Genomic DNA, 15210 nt, shown 5'->3' on the forward strand with positions numbered 1-15210 from the left:
CACAGGCAGCTGTGGGCTCATATCCTTGGCAGTTTTTGACCCAAGAGAAAAAGGAAACCTCTCTTCCCAGCCTGAGTCCAAAAAATCATGGGAAGAATTCTGATAAGTTTGACAGAGGTTATATGTCAACCTCCAGACCCCCACTCTGATTGGCCCAGACAGGGTCACATGCCCATGCATAGCTGGGGTACTGTAATTGGGCTGTCTCTAAGACCACTCAGTGGAAGTGAGAAGTAGTTTCCCAAAAGAAGTGTTGAGTAGGGGGAAATAATTTTCTGGGGTAAACAACACAGTAAATGTGTACTCTGTGATGTCATGGAGTGAGAAGATTAAATAAAAGAATCCATGTAAAGGATTTAGTACCAGACATTTCCACAGAAGGAAATAAAGGTGATAGTAATTATTACTGTCATCATTACGATCAATCTCTAGTCTTAAAAGTTATACCCAATAATAGGAGCATTCACAGAAACGTAACATTGATGAACATCAAGTTCACACTTAACTGATGTTAATCTTAATCTGGTTACTTACACTATATACTCAAATAGCACTCTCAGTGAAATAGGTAAGTGCAATGGTCATACTTTCTGTACTTCAATTTGAATTCAACTGATAGTTTGAGTTATAGAGATTTCATTTTGGTCCAGCTCACTGAAGTAAAGGACGAAAGTAAGAAATTGATTCATTCATGCCTTTACTTGAGTTCTTATGTGCTGGGCGCTGGGTTAGACACTGGGTGGTACAGGGGAGCCAAAGTGATCAAGTCAGTTATATAGAAGGAGCTTACTTTCCAGAAAGGAAGCTGGAGAGTAGTGAGAAGCACTATGGAGAATAATGAAACATAGTAAGAGGTTGAAAATCACAGAATGGACTTCAGGTGGAGGCCAGACCTCTGAGGAAGGGACATCTGGGCAGAGATGTGAGCAAATTAAAGGGGACAGCTTTGAAGGGGACAGCATTCCACACCGAGGGAATACTGAGTACTGAGTCTGGAATGTGACAGTGTGGCCAGAGCAGAGTGAGCAGGTGAAGGGGATAGGAAGTGATGTTAAACAGCCCACCCATCCAATTCGCCCCTAGGATATCCATGTCTTAATCCCCAGAACCTGAGAAAATGTGACCTTACATGGTGAAAGGGACTCTGCAGATGTGATTAAGTTAAGAACCTTGTAATGGGACATTATCCTAGATTATCTACGTGGGCCCAGTGTAATCTCAAAGGTCCTTAAAAAGTTAGAAAATGAGGTAAAAGAAGAGGTTAGAGTGATATAAGGAAGACTGGACCTGATGTTACCGGATTTGAAGATGGAATAAAATGACATAAACCACAAAATGCAAGTAACCTCTAGAAGCTGGAAAAAGCCAGGAAATAGAATGTCTCCTAAAGTGTTCAGAAAGGAATGTAACCTTGCCAACACCTTGATTTTAATCTGGTAAGACCCATGCCAGACTTAGGACCTACAGAACTGTAAAATAATAAATTTATGGTTTTAAACCACTAAGTTTGTGATGATTTGTTACAGCAGTAATAGAAATCTGTGTAATACCATTCTTAACATTACCAGATGATTCTTGCTTTCTTTCTATGCCAGAAAGTTTCTGTCTTGAAAAGCTTTGACTCACGCAACTTGTCAAGAACAATATCAGTTACTTTAAAGTGAGTACACGTGCCCCACCCCAATGGTCTGGGGTCACCTTACAAGTACACAAAAGAAAGAATGGTAAATGAAACATGGGCTGTGTCTCCAGGTTTTCCTAGCTAAGGTATAATGTGTCCCTAGGGTGGCAAAAATACATATATTTTTTATGAGGGCATGTAAAATTATGCTATAATTCACAGTAATGTGGATAAATACGGAAACCAAGAGAACGTTCCAAAATACAACAAATGGCACTAAATTAAGAATCAAAATTATTGGCTGAAATGAAGCTAAAACATATAAAAGTGTATTATTTCTCATACACTACCTGCATCCTCGTTGTTAAGGGTCTTCTGATATGTAGTCAGCAGGAGTGTTTTTTCTCCCATTGCTCCATAGTATGTCACTTAGACATCCATCTGGTGAGTTCAACTCCCTATAAATGATCGATGGAGAAAGAAGAGCAGGTTTACAATGATGCAACGATGAGGAAATCAGACATTTTTTAAAATGTTGAGCCATCCTAACTATGAACATATTTCTTTCCAAAGATTGTCAATAAAATTTTATACCATTTTATATAAAGTTCATGACCACTGCTTGTAAGATACAATCCTAGGTATTGTTGGGTTTTTTTGTTTGGTTGGTTTTGGTTGTTTCGCAATATAAACAATAGCTTTCAAATTAAAAATTTTCTAGTGATTTGCAGAGTATAGAAATCGATTCAATGTTATACACTGGGGTTTTTTTTTTTAAGATTTTATTTATTTATTTAACAGATAGAGAGCATGGGAGGAGGGGCAGAGGGAGAAGCTCAGCAGGGAGTCAATTGTGGGTCTCAAATCCCAGGGTGCTGAGATCATGACCTGAGCCCAAGGCAGGCACTTAACCAAGTGACCCACGCAAATTCCCCCAGTTTTATACAGTTTTAAAACAGCAAGCTAGCTCAACTATCATTTTAATTCTGAGTTATACACCTGTCGATTATTTGGGGTTTTTCATGTGAACAATTGCACCACCTGCTAATAGTGACAGTTTTGTTTCTTCCTTTCACCTTTTTATACTTTAAATTTCTTATCTTATTTCACTAGTTTACATCTCTAAAATAGTGTTGAACAGCTGTTGTAATATTGGACATCTGTGTTTTTCCCACAGACACATTATTTACTAAAGCAAATAAAGGTTGCTTGCACCAGCCCCCGTGAGCTCTAAGAATCATTAGGATTTACAGAGTATTGTAGGTAGAGAGGGAAAGCCTAGTGAAATTGAGAAACACTTTCAATAAATTGCTATAAAAGATTTTAAAATGACAAAATTAAACATATTCTTACCATATAATCCAGCAATCATGCTTCTTGGTATTTACTCAAAGAGTTTAAAAACATGTCCATACAAAACCTGCACATGAATGTATGTTTATAGCAGCTTTGTTGTTAATGGCCAGAACTTGGAAGGAAACAAGATGTCCTTCAGTAGGCAAATGGTTTAACATACTAGGATATATCCAGAAAATGGAATATTATTCACCAATAAAAAGAATTAAACTATCAAGTCATGAAAAGACATGGAGGAAGCTTAAATGTGTGTTATTAAGGGAAAGAAGCCAACTTGAAAAGGCTAAATACTGAGATTTCAACTAAATGCACTACTCATGACATTCTGGAACAGGTGAAACTGTGAAGACAGTAAAAAGATAGTGGTTGCCAAGGACTGGTGGGGATAAATAGGCAGAGAATAGAGGATTTGGGGGACAGTGACAGTGTTCTATGTCATACCATAATGATGGATTCATGTCTTTATACATTTGTCCAAACCCATAGAACAACACCAAGAATGAACCCTAAATGGAAACTATGGACTTTGTGTGACAATTATGTGTCATTGTAGGATTATCGATTAAAAGAACGGTACAACTCGGGTGGAGGACGTTGACCATGGGGGAGGCCAGGCTTTTGTGTGGTCAGGTATATTGGATATCTCTGTACTCACTTTCCAGTTCTGCCATAGACCTAAAACTACCAAAGACTAAAAGAAGGTCTCAGAATGAAATAACCTAAATCTCTAAGTCTTAAATGTTTTGTGTGTTTTATTATCATATGCAGTTTATAATTATAAAAAATACATATTTTACATAATACATAAATATATGTATTATATATAAATATATGTATATAAAATATATGTATATATGTATATAAATATATGTATATAAAATATATGTATATAAAATATATAAACATATGTACATAAAATATGTACATAGGTACATATTTTAAATTATGGTATTGAGGCTTGAACTATGAAGTATTTCAATCAAAAGGAAGTTAAGACAGGAAATTGCATTGCAAAGGTGCTGGAAAAGAAAGGTGCTTGGAGTTGCAAAAAATAGAGGAGGTAATATTCACACATGACAAGTTGTTAACCCTCAGGGGATAGAGCTTCCAAAACAACATAAGCTTCAGCCTTTACAAAAGCTATATATGACTCCTTGGGCCTGATGTAAACAGGTATCTATACATTTCTCCCAACAAATACAATGTTTGGTGTATTTATTTATTTATTTATTTATTCTTTGTAGATTGCTTTATCAGCTTAAATAAATTCCCTTCTATTTCCAGTTTGCAAAGCCTTTGGGGTTGGGGGTGAGTTGTTTGCTTTTTAATTAGAAAGAAATGATAAATTTTATTGAATGTCTTTTCTACAGTTGGTAAGATGATCATTTTTTTCCTTTTAACTTGTTAAAGTGATGTCACATTAATCAAATTTCTAATATTAAACCAACTGGACCTTCATGGAATAAAAACAACTTGGTCATAATGTATTTTTTTTAACATATGGCTGGATTTTGTCTGTTAATATTTTGTTTTATTTAGTTTTATTTCTTTAATGATCATTTTGAAATTGACTTTTTTCTCCCTCATAATATCCTTGCCTTGTTTTGTTATCAAGTTACGTAAGCCTTATACAATGACTTGGAGAATATTCTCTTTTTTTGATTGTTGATAGAGTTTGCATAGGATTGAAACACCTGCCCCTTAAATATTTGGATGACTATATTAGTAAAACCAGCTTCTGATGTTTTAAGTGTGGGGAAAATTTTTAACTACTCATTTAATCTATTTAATGATTATAAGGCTATTTATGTTTTCTATTTCTTTTGAGTCCATTTTGGTAAATTGTGTTTTTCTAAGAAATTTTTATTTTTTAAGTACATACTACAGTGTATGTAATACCCATTTGTGTTTTTAATCTATTCAGTATATGCTCTTTTTAAAATTCTTAATGTTATTTATACTGCATTTCTCTCTTTTTTCTTGATAAATCTTGCCAGAGGCTTATCAATTTTATTATCTTTATTATTTTATTATCTTCAAAGAGCCAATTTTTATTTTTATTGATCCTGTTTATATGTTTATTTTCTGATTGATTAATTTTTATTGTGTCTTTTAAATTATTGTCTTTCTTATATATTTTTGGAGTTTATTCCACTGTTCTTAACTCACTGATACTTGGTTTTTAAAATATTTTATCCAGCATATTTGGTTAGTCTAGATAATAATATGGTATAATTCATCTACAGTTTCCTTAGAAATAGAAAACCCTTATTATATATTTCAACTTATCTTTTTTTTTAAATATTTTATTTATTTGACTGAAATCACAAGTAGGCAGAGAGGCAAGCAGAGAGTGAGAGGGAAAGCAGGCTCCCCGCCAAACAGAGAGCCTGATGCGGGGCGTGATCTCAGGGCCCTGAGATCATGACCTGAGCTGAAGGCAAAGGCTTAACCCACTGAGCCACGCAGGCGCCCCTCAACTTATCTTTATTAATGTCTTTAACAATTAAATTTTATACTCTTATTTGGCATCAAATTAGTTAATTCAACATAATCTATAATGTGGAACTTCTAATTCTTTAAAACATTGTAAGAACTCATTTGTAAAACTATCTGGGCTCAGAGTCTTTTTTCAGAGTCAATTATTTGAAACCATTTTTATTTTTGTCATGACGGCTGTTCTAGCTAGGTTTTCCATTTCTCCTTGAGTTAATTTTAATTATTTTGCCTATTAATACAATATAATAATTTTTGAGGCTGTTGGATATATCAACACTAAATTCTACACAGTGTTTTCTTATATTTTAAATCTTTATGTTCACTATAGCAAGAGAAAACTGGTTTATCCATTCTATTTCCTGGAATTATAGGTATAGTAGCTTCTATTCCACTTCTCTAGAGAAAATTTAGAAACAAACACCCCTCCTCTCAAGAAAAAATTGGGCCAAATTTACCAGTAGTTACACAATTTAAAAAGTAATAAGGGTATATCTCTCACTCTGTGTCTTTATCTTGCTGCTGCTGCTGCTGCTTCTTTAGATTTTATTTGTTTATTTGTCACAGAGAGAAAGCACAAGCAGGGGAAGCAACACGCAGAGGGAGCTCAGCTCCCTGCTGAGCAAGGAGCTCAATGTGGGACTTGATCCCGGGACACTGGGATCATGACCCAGGCCAAAGGCAGATGGCTAACCAGTTGAGACACTCAGGCTTCCCTTTGGTTCCTCTTTTGCTTTCTTGTGTGGTTTCTGGCAAGCTCCTGATTTCCATATGGCAAGCGGAATTCACACACCATGGCCAATAGGCCTGCCAGTCACTATTTCATCTACTCAGCTTCTCCACTGTGACTTGTGAGTTATCTTCAGTCAACTCAGATTGGAGAGAGTAGGAAACCCATGCTAGCTTAAAAGTTAAGCCTCAATCCCCAATTCATTTTTACCAGGAAGCTCTTTACTGTGAGTCTCCTCTGGCCTACATTACCAGAGCTGAGAAGTTGATGCAAAACAGATGTTTATTCTATGAAGCAGGACCCTGAAGGAGGGAAAGGAATTACTGACTTCCCAAACATAACCCCTAACATATTAGAGACCTCTTTCCATTCCCAATTTTACGTGCTTGTGGTTTGTCCTTTTTTCTTAAATCACCTTTCCAGCAATTTGCATGTCATTGTTGTTTCACAGTCTAAGAGAAGAGATTCAGCCTGGGTCAAAAGCAACTGTAAAGACGTCAAGTGCGTGGCTGTACAGATCTTCCCTCTAATGTTTCTCTAGTCACATATTACAGCTTCTTTTTTTTTTTAAGAATTTTTTTAAGATTTTATTTATTTGAGAGAGAGAGAGAGACCAAGCAGGCAGAGAGGGAGAGGGAGAGGGAAAAACAGACTCACTGCTGAGCAGGGAGCCCTATGCGGGGCTCGATCTCAGAACCCTGGGATCATGACCTGAGCCAAAGGCAGAAGCTTAACGGACTGAGCCACCCAGGCGCCCCACATATTACAGCTTCTTAATATGAACTTTCTTCCCCCAGCCACCTTTTCTCTAACAAATTACGTCCTCCTCCTGGGCCAGGTTTCATAGCTTCTGTTTATTCATGTCAGCCATTTGACCATGATCCTTAATGGTTCTTCCTCCAGCTCATAACTTCTCAGCAACTCCACTGATGCTAACCGCCAGCTGTCTCAGGATATCCAGTTGGGATTTGGGAGCCCGCTCATGCCTTCACTCCAAGCCACATAACTGATCCTGAGAGGCCTAGGGAATGATGACAACGCAGGGCCAGTCAGGTGTCGGCTCCTAAGCCTACCATCTCTATGTGGCCTCCTCAGAATTAACAGGTTGAAACAGAATTCTTGATTCATACTCTTTTTCAGCCCTTAACGTCCATAATGTGACACTCCACCATCTGCCAAGTTTTTCAGACCTATGTGTTCTCCTTGGTTTCTCTTTCCCCCATCACCTCACCCACATACTCTAATTCATCACATCTTATCATTCTTTCTCTAAGGTAGGTCCCAAATCCATCCATTCTCTGAATTTCCAGTAGCATCTCACTAATCCAGGACACCATCATTTCCTATCTGGATTGTTACAAAAGCCTTCTAACATCTCCCTAACTAGCTTACACTTCCGATTCTTCCATCATTCTATCCATATTCCTCACAGCAGCAGTAATGATCGTCTTAAAACATATATTCAATTAAATAGCACCCTCATTTAAAATTCTTCAGCAGCTCCCTATCTCCCTTCGAATAAAATCCAGTCTTTTCTCATGCCTGACACAACTTCCCATGATCTGGTCCTGACTAATGTCTCCACCTGATCTCACGGCATTCTACTCCCACTCACAGTGTGCCAGACACACCAAACTTCTCTCAGTAACTCAGGACCCCTGAAGCTCTTTCCTGCTTTAGGGCCTCTGCACAGACCTCCACTTGCTTGCTCCTCCCTCTGTTCCTTCCCTTGTTTTAGACAAGCAATCTCTGAAGAGTCTTTCCTTGGTCACCCTGTCCAAAAGAAATTTCCCCTGACTTGTATGTAATTCTTTATGTCATTGCCTTGTGCTTTCATGTTCTGCCTGAACCCCTAAATTGGAGGGAAAGAAACTATGAAAAACAGAGAGAGAGCCAAATCCATGAGAAGCCATGAAAATAAAACTTCAAAAAATAGGAGAAGGGGGAGGAAGCAAGAAATTGAAAGGAAACGGACATAAAATTATCAAACTCCTTGGAGGAAAAAAGTTCATAAAATTATTAATAAACACAAATGTCGTCTACCCCTCAAGTGAGCATTCTGAACTCTTATTTCTAAGTCTGATGAAATGATTTCTAGCTTTTCTGTCTTCATGTAAGTCGATCTTCCTTGAATTCTGGCAACTACAATACTCTCCAGTTTGAGAACTTATCAAAATGAAAGTTCAAAATGAGTTACAAGCATTTGAAGAAGTCATTAGGAGCCACTAGAAGAGTCTAATGCTTCTTTTCTCATTGTGAGGTTGCGTAGCAAGCATCCAAGACAAGTTTTAAAATAAAACAACCATCCCTTAGGGCCATGGGTACATGAGGCATCATTTCCCCACAAAGCCTGACCCTCTCGCCTCCCTTTGTCCCCTGCAACGCCTCTTTGTAAATCACAGGTGTTTGCGGGCATAAAGCCCATCAGAAGGGAGTTTATTGTGAAGAGTTCTTTCTTTGCCACTTGTTCTAAACCTGTTCAGAGAGTGCTCCGTGCCTTAGACCAAATCTCCATAAAAATCAAGAAACAAGAAGTTTTCTGTACTCCTGCCCAGCAGCCTTACTATGACATTAGTTTCGACAGCTCTGTGACCTAGTATTATCCCAACTTTATTCACTAGTCTTTTTCTCTTTCTCTCTCTATTCCTTTTTTTAAAAGCCTATTGGCATTGTTTTATCTACTGTAAAATAAAAAGGAGGATTTTTTTTTTACGCACCCTATGTGACAGCTAGAAAAAGCTATCTACGGTTACTGTAGTAATAGCTTCAAAAAACACCTGCAAATCAAAGAAAGACACCATAGCAGTGTCTTCAGTGTTGTTTTTTGTGGTTTTTTTGTTTTTTTTTTTCCTTCCCTTAAAGTTCCTTCTTGGCCATTATAGGGTAGGCTCGGGAATGAATTTATGTGACAGCTATGAAGTTAGTATTAAAATTGTGAATAGTGCCTAGCAGTTTTCATGCCCTTACTATAAGATCGCCTCAATTTGCCACACAGCGGTGAATAGGGTAAAGAAGGGGTGGGGGATGTCCAATGAATGGGAGGAGGAGGGTATGTGAATGGGAGGGTTTCCCTAGAGGGAGCAGCACGGTAGTCACGGGGGAAGAGTGATTTATTTTTGAAATTCCAGGAAGAAAGGCCAAGAGAAGCTGCCTAAGAGATCCTGAAGCATGGGGTTGGGGGGGGGGGGGGGGGGAGCGGTGAGATAAATAATACGTCTGTACACATTTAGCAAGTGTCAGCGCCAACTCTAAGAAGCAGGGACTGGGCAAGGGCGAAGGGGGATGTGTGATGGTAAATCCATTCCTCTGGTCTTCCAAGATTGAATATTAAATGCCAGCAGGGAGCAGATGCGGGTAGGGGCTGCAGACTGGGGGTGAGGCCACGAAAGGAGGGGGTTAAGCGTTTATCTCAATGGAAATTAACCACTTGGGGAGAATTAGGAGAGAGCCGGAGCAGGCTGGGCGGGGGAAGAGTGTCTCTCGGTGAGTTGAAAGAGAGGAACTCTTCTGGGGCAGGGATTTAGGAACCGCGTTCACAAGTCCGAGGTGCGCGCCACACGGCAGAGAGCAAGGCGGGGGTGCCCTCCGCAGCCCTTGTGGCCCCGCCCCCGCGGCACCCCCCCCCCACCACCACCCGTATTAGCATGCGGGCCGCAGAGGATCGGCCGGGCGGGGGAGGGCGGCAGTGGGATCGCCGCGCGGGGCGCATTGTGGGCCGCGCTCGCCTCCGCGGGGGACCATCTGCTCGCTGTCAATGCATCACCTGCTCGTCTGGGCCGTCGCCGGGGCAACGTGGGGCGGGGGATTAAGGAGCGTGTGCGTCTCGGTCCGCGCCGCGGCGGCGGGGGCGGGGGCGGGGCGCTCCTGGGCCGCCCCCGGCCTGGGACTGTCCGCCTGGCGGAGGGGGCCGGTGACCACAGTGGCTGGCTCAGCAGTTCGCTGCTGCCCCTCCGGCTTGGCAAAGACAGCCGAGCCGCCTTCACTGGCAGAGGTGGCTGTTGTCCCGAGGAGGAGCAAACAGCAAAAGATCCAGCCCTTTGAACCCACCCAGAGGGCGAGAACTGCGACCCTCGCGTCTACCTGGAGCTTCTGGGGCCATGCCCCAGGACGGGCGTCTGCAGCCCCCTGCAGGGAAACTGACCTGCCCAACCGGGTCCCTGGAACCATTCTGAGCAACGCCCCCGCAACGCCGTTCTGAGCGCCCCGCAGTCTCTGGGCAACCACAATGGGGTGCGCATGGCGGGTAGACCCTTCCTGGCTCCTGTCACCTAAGTTACCGATAACTTCCACACCTCTCATCTGATATTTTGGTCTGCCGCCCAACGCCCAGACTGGCGTAGCCTTTGACATCAGAATAGGAGTGACGCTTGCTCTTTGGGGGAGGATGGGTCCAAGATTTACCAAAACGGGTTCATTTTCCATGGAAAAAGTAGTTCCGGGAAGGAAATTCTGATATCCCCTTTCCACCTACTCCTGTTCTCACTGGAAATAATTCTGAACACGGGAGTACAATGAGCGATGCAGCCAACAGCAGGGGGCAGAGCGAGGCTGTGGATGGAAACAGTCCGCTTTGGGTTTACGTTTGCTCCAAAGTCCACCAACAAAGGTCCTTCCTATCTGCCAAAGGATTCCATGCCCCTTAAACTCCCGTTCCTACCAAAGTTTTCCATGGACTCCACAGTAGCAAGGCGTTATTAAGCTCTAATCACAGCTGGTAATATATCGTGTTTTCTTTCTGGGCTGGCTAAGCATTGTTATTCCCCTGCAGAATAACAGGAAGCAGCAAAGAGTTGAGATTCACCAAATCCCAGGCTGGACCTTCCAGACCCATAACTAAAACATTTCCAGCCGGGTAAAATCCCAGCTTGTTTCTAAAGATCTTTGAGTCAAGAAAGTCCCAAACCTGCCTTGTTACATCTCATTCCAGAGGCTGACAACTTTTGAGAATCAACAGTCTTTCTTTGACTTAGTCACTCCAACCCTTTTCCTACAGTTCTGCTTTCTGAACAGAGAAATTGTCCTCTCTTCCAGCCAACCCTTTGCTTTGAAGAAATTATTAAATTGTGCATTAACCTTCTCAAATTTTCTCCTTTGACTCCAGCCATTCTTCTTTCTTTTAACCAAATCCTTATTTAAAGTTACACTAAATACAAGGTGATAATATCGATTCTATGTATTTTTCTCACTAAAATCTCAGAATCATCAAAAATGATTTCTCTCATCCTTTATGATTTCTATATATGAACATAAAACTAGACTATTTTCACAATTAAAATTATAGTATTAAAATTGACTGTAGCCACCATTTATTTGCTGTTCCTATCATTTATATGCAAGAGAAGAAAGTCAACTATACAAATACCCATGTGTTTTGACATAATAGAGGAAAGAAAAAAATGTGTAATGTATTAACTTGCTTAAAAGATAAAGAAAATTCTACCCATCCGAAACTGCTGTTAATTGTGATTTTTGTGGATTAAAGTTGAGAGTTCTGAGAAGGCAGTCTCTTCCATTCACAAGGTACAGTTGACCCTGGAACAACGTGGGGGTTAGGAGAACTGATATCCCACATAGTCAAAAATCCACGTAGAACATTTGACTCCCCCCCCAGATTAACTAGTAATAGCCTGCTGCTGACAAGAAGCCTTACCTATAACAAAAACAGCACATAGTTTGTATGTTATATGTATATAAACTGTATTCGTAGATAAGCTAGATAATAAAAAGTTATTAGCAAAATCATAAAGAAAAGAAAATATATTTATAAATCTGTAAAAATCTGCATATAAGTGGACCCATGGAGTTCAAATCTGTGTTTTTCAAGGGTCAGCTGCGCTTCCAAATACAGAGAATCATAGCATTATTCCTGTTTAAAAGAGGATGAGTTTGAGACCAACCATCCATTCTATCAGCAAAGTAACTGAAACAGAAGTACAAGTAACCAGCCCAAGACTGTTACAGACAGTAGCCACGGATGCCCAGGGCACTCTCAACACCACAAACCTCCCAAGGGAGCACTTTCCACACCAAGAACACCTCGAAATGTCTTTTATCCACTCTATTCCTACTCCGACAGCTGCTAGCTTCACAGCAGAGATGAGAACTCTTCATCAATGCAACAAATAATCATTGAACACCTGCCACATGTCAGGCAAGCTAGACAAAGATCCCACCCTTATGGCACTCACTGTTTAGCAGGGGTAAATAGATTTAAAAAAACAAAACAAAACAAAAAAGTCTTTTCTTTTCTCATTTACCCAATAAACCTTTCTTGAGCAACTAGTCAAGTACTATGATAAGAGGGAAAAAAATATATCCATAAATAAGATAGGGATATCTCTCTCACAAAAAGAAAAACACACAAAAAATTAGAGCATAATGTAGTTAATTAAAAAATACCAGTATGACAAAGTATCATGGAAGTAAAGAGGATGCATCAGATAAATTTGCCTGGATAGCACCTCAAAGATGTCATAAAGTGGGCCATGAAGAATTAGCAGGAATCCCCAACACCTAAAAAGTCACGGACATAGAAGATGCTCAATAATTAGTTGCTAAATGAATAAATGATGTAATTTTCAAGTAGACAAAGGGTAGAAAATCCAGGCAAAGATGTCATAGTATGAACAAAGGCTCCAGGAAATGCTATTAAAGGGATGATGAGTGAGCAATTCACTGTAAGCCAAACAATACAAGGAGAAGAAAGAGGTAGGTGGAATGCCAGTGTGGAGGCATGTGGAAGAGGGATTTGCATATCATGCAAGAAGGCAGACTTTTCTTCGGGACCAATAAATTCTCAACAGCAAAATGCTTGTTTTAAATAGAGTCCTGCAAATAACCCAAATATAATAAAATTGATCAAAACAGAGCTACCCTACTTGAAACAGAGGTAGGACCTGACACCCTGCCCTCTGGCCACAATCTTTCTAGACACTGCTGCGGAACCCAGCATGCCCCTTGGAACACTCTTTGAAAACCAGTGCCATGGTCTGTGGGTCATCACTGAAAATTATTGGACATGACAATGCAAGTTTGGATGGAAAGAAGCCAAGAACAGTTAGGATGCTATTGAAATTGTCCAAGCACAAAATAATGAGGATTTAAATTAGACCAGTGACAATAATACTGAAATGGAAGATAAAGAGATTTTGAAGATGGAATCCTTAATATGTATGGTCTTTTTACTTCAGGGAAAATAATTTCACCTCTGATACATCTGGATTTGGATATTTTAAAATGATAATATATGACAAAGTACCTCAGAGCTGTTGTTATGGTCAACACCTTCCCACGCTTGCAAAAGTTTGTGAAAAAAATACAAATTCCTTTGCAGTTAAAATATGGCTTGGATCTCGGAATATAGATTTTTGGATTCTAAGAGAAGCAAACGCAAGATTAAGAAAAACAGCAAAAAGGAGGGCACAGATGAGAGAGGTCCAGTACTCCCTTAATAAATAACCAGGAGAACCAATTTGCACACAGTAATCAAAGTGATGGTGAACAATGACTCTTGCCCACACTCCCTCAAATGTGAGAATTCGTGTTCTTAAAAGGCACATAATATTCACATATAATATTGCTCACTAATATTTAGGTACAATTGCTGATTAAAGGCCCCTCATGGGTAGAAAGCCTATGACTTAAGGGAACCACAAATTATGGACTGGGTAAAACAAAGATATATGCTCTTGCAAATAAACTAATGGAAGAGAGGCAGCAAAAGGGAGCTGGGAAGCCAACAAAATTCACATGATGAAGATAGCTGGCATTTAGCCAAAAGTGAAAACTATAAATATTAATCAGATGAGAATCAGTGTCACTTTACTGCAAGAATGTTCTGTAATTAAAAGGGTGGGTATTGTGTTGTGCATGTTAGCACAATTGCTGTCAATAATATCAGATGCCAGAAGCTCCTGAGTGCTGAAGAAAACACAGATTCCTAAAGATGTCACCTACCAGAAAGTTTACTACATACACACGAGCCATTTATGTCAAATTCAAATGATACTCCAAAATAAAGGGGGAAGAAATATCAGAGCTTCAAGATTGTACTTCTATCTTTAAAAGAAAACAAAAGATAAGGAAAGGAAATATTTGTTGGATGCCTTTTATTTGCCTGGCATTACTAGACATCTTCCATAGGTCATGTCATTTAATCCTTACCTCAACCCTGCAGTAAAGGTGTCTTCATAATCACATTTCAAAGACGCATCAGTTCCAAAATTGGCTCTGCTGTCCAGGTTGAGACTCTGGGTCTGTCTCAGGCAGAGCAGAGGTGAAATGTCCCTGACATTGGTGACGTGACCAGATCATGAGATAAAGGTGCTTGATGGATTATCCACACGAGCAGTGAGTCTTCCAGGGAGCCGATGACCCTTGGTGTGGATGGGAAGTCTTAGAGGAAGGTACTGAAGCCCTCATTTGGGGAAGTCAGCAGTAACTCTACTTAATGGTCAGGTGCATAAACAATGAATCCTAGGACCTGAAGAAATAAAAGAAAAGAAAAAGAAAAGAAACATACTGAATCCCAAAGGACAGGAGGTTATTGGAGATCAGAAGAGTAATGGTTGAAAGAGGCTAAGGGGGATGGAAGTATATTGTTCCTTTCTTTCCTTTGTGCCTGGACACAGATGAGCAAAGGTAAAGACATCCACTGCAGCAAAGTGCAAAAGCAGACATCTCTTCAAAGGAAAACAAGGTTTTACTTAAGTCAGAAGTGGAGGGCTCTTTGAAAGAAACGGCCAAGAATGTAGAGGTTACTTTCTTGTCTCTCCTTTGCCTACAGTCTAAAATCCAAATACTTAAAGGTCCTTGAAGCCCTTCATGAGATGATCTAGTCTAGTTTTACCCTGGTAAATGTTTAACAACCAGCTCCCTGAGAGGATAAAGCCCTGATTTGTAGTATCTGCCAATATCCCTGGTGTAAATACTCCCACCGTGATGGACTTCAGCTTCTGAGGTGACATTAGTGAGTGCAGAGTTTGCAAAATGGGTGCACAATCGACTC

This window comes from Lontra canadensis, unplaced genomic scaffold, assembly GCF_010015895.1.
Source record: "Lontra canadensis isolate GAN:19392208 unplaced genomic scaffold, GSC_riverotter_1.0 scaffold150, whole genome shotgun sequence".
Classification (NCBI taxonomy): domain Eukaryota; kingdom Metazoa; phylum Chordata; class Mammalia; order Carnivora; family Mustelidae; genus Lontra; species Lontra canadensis.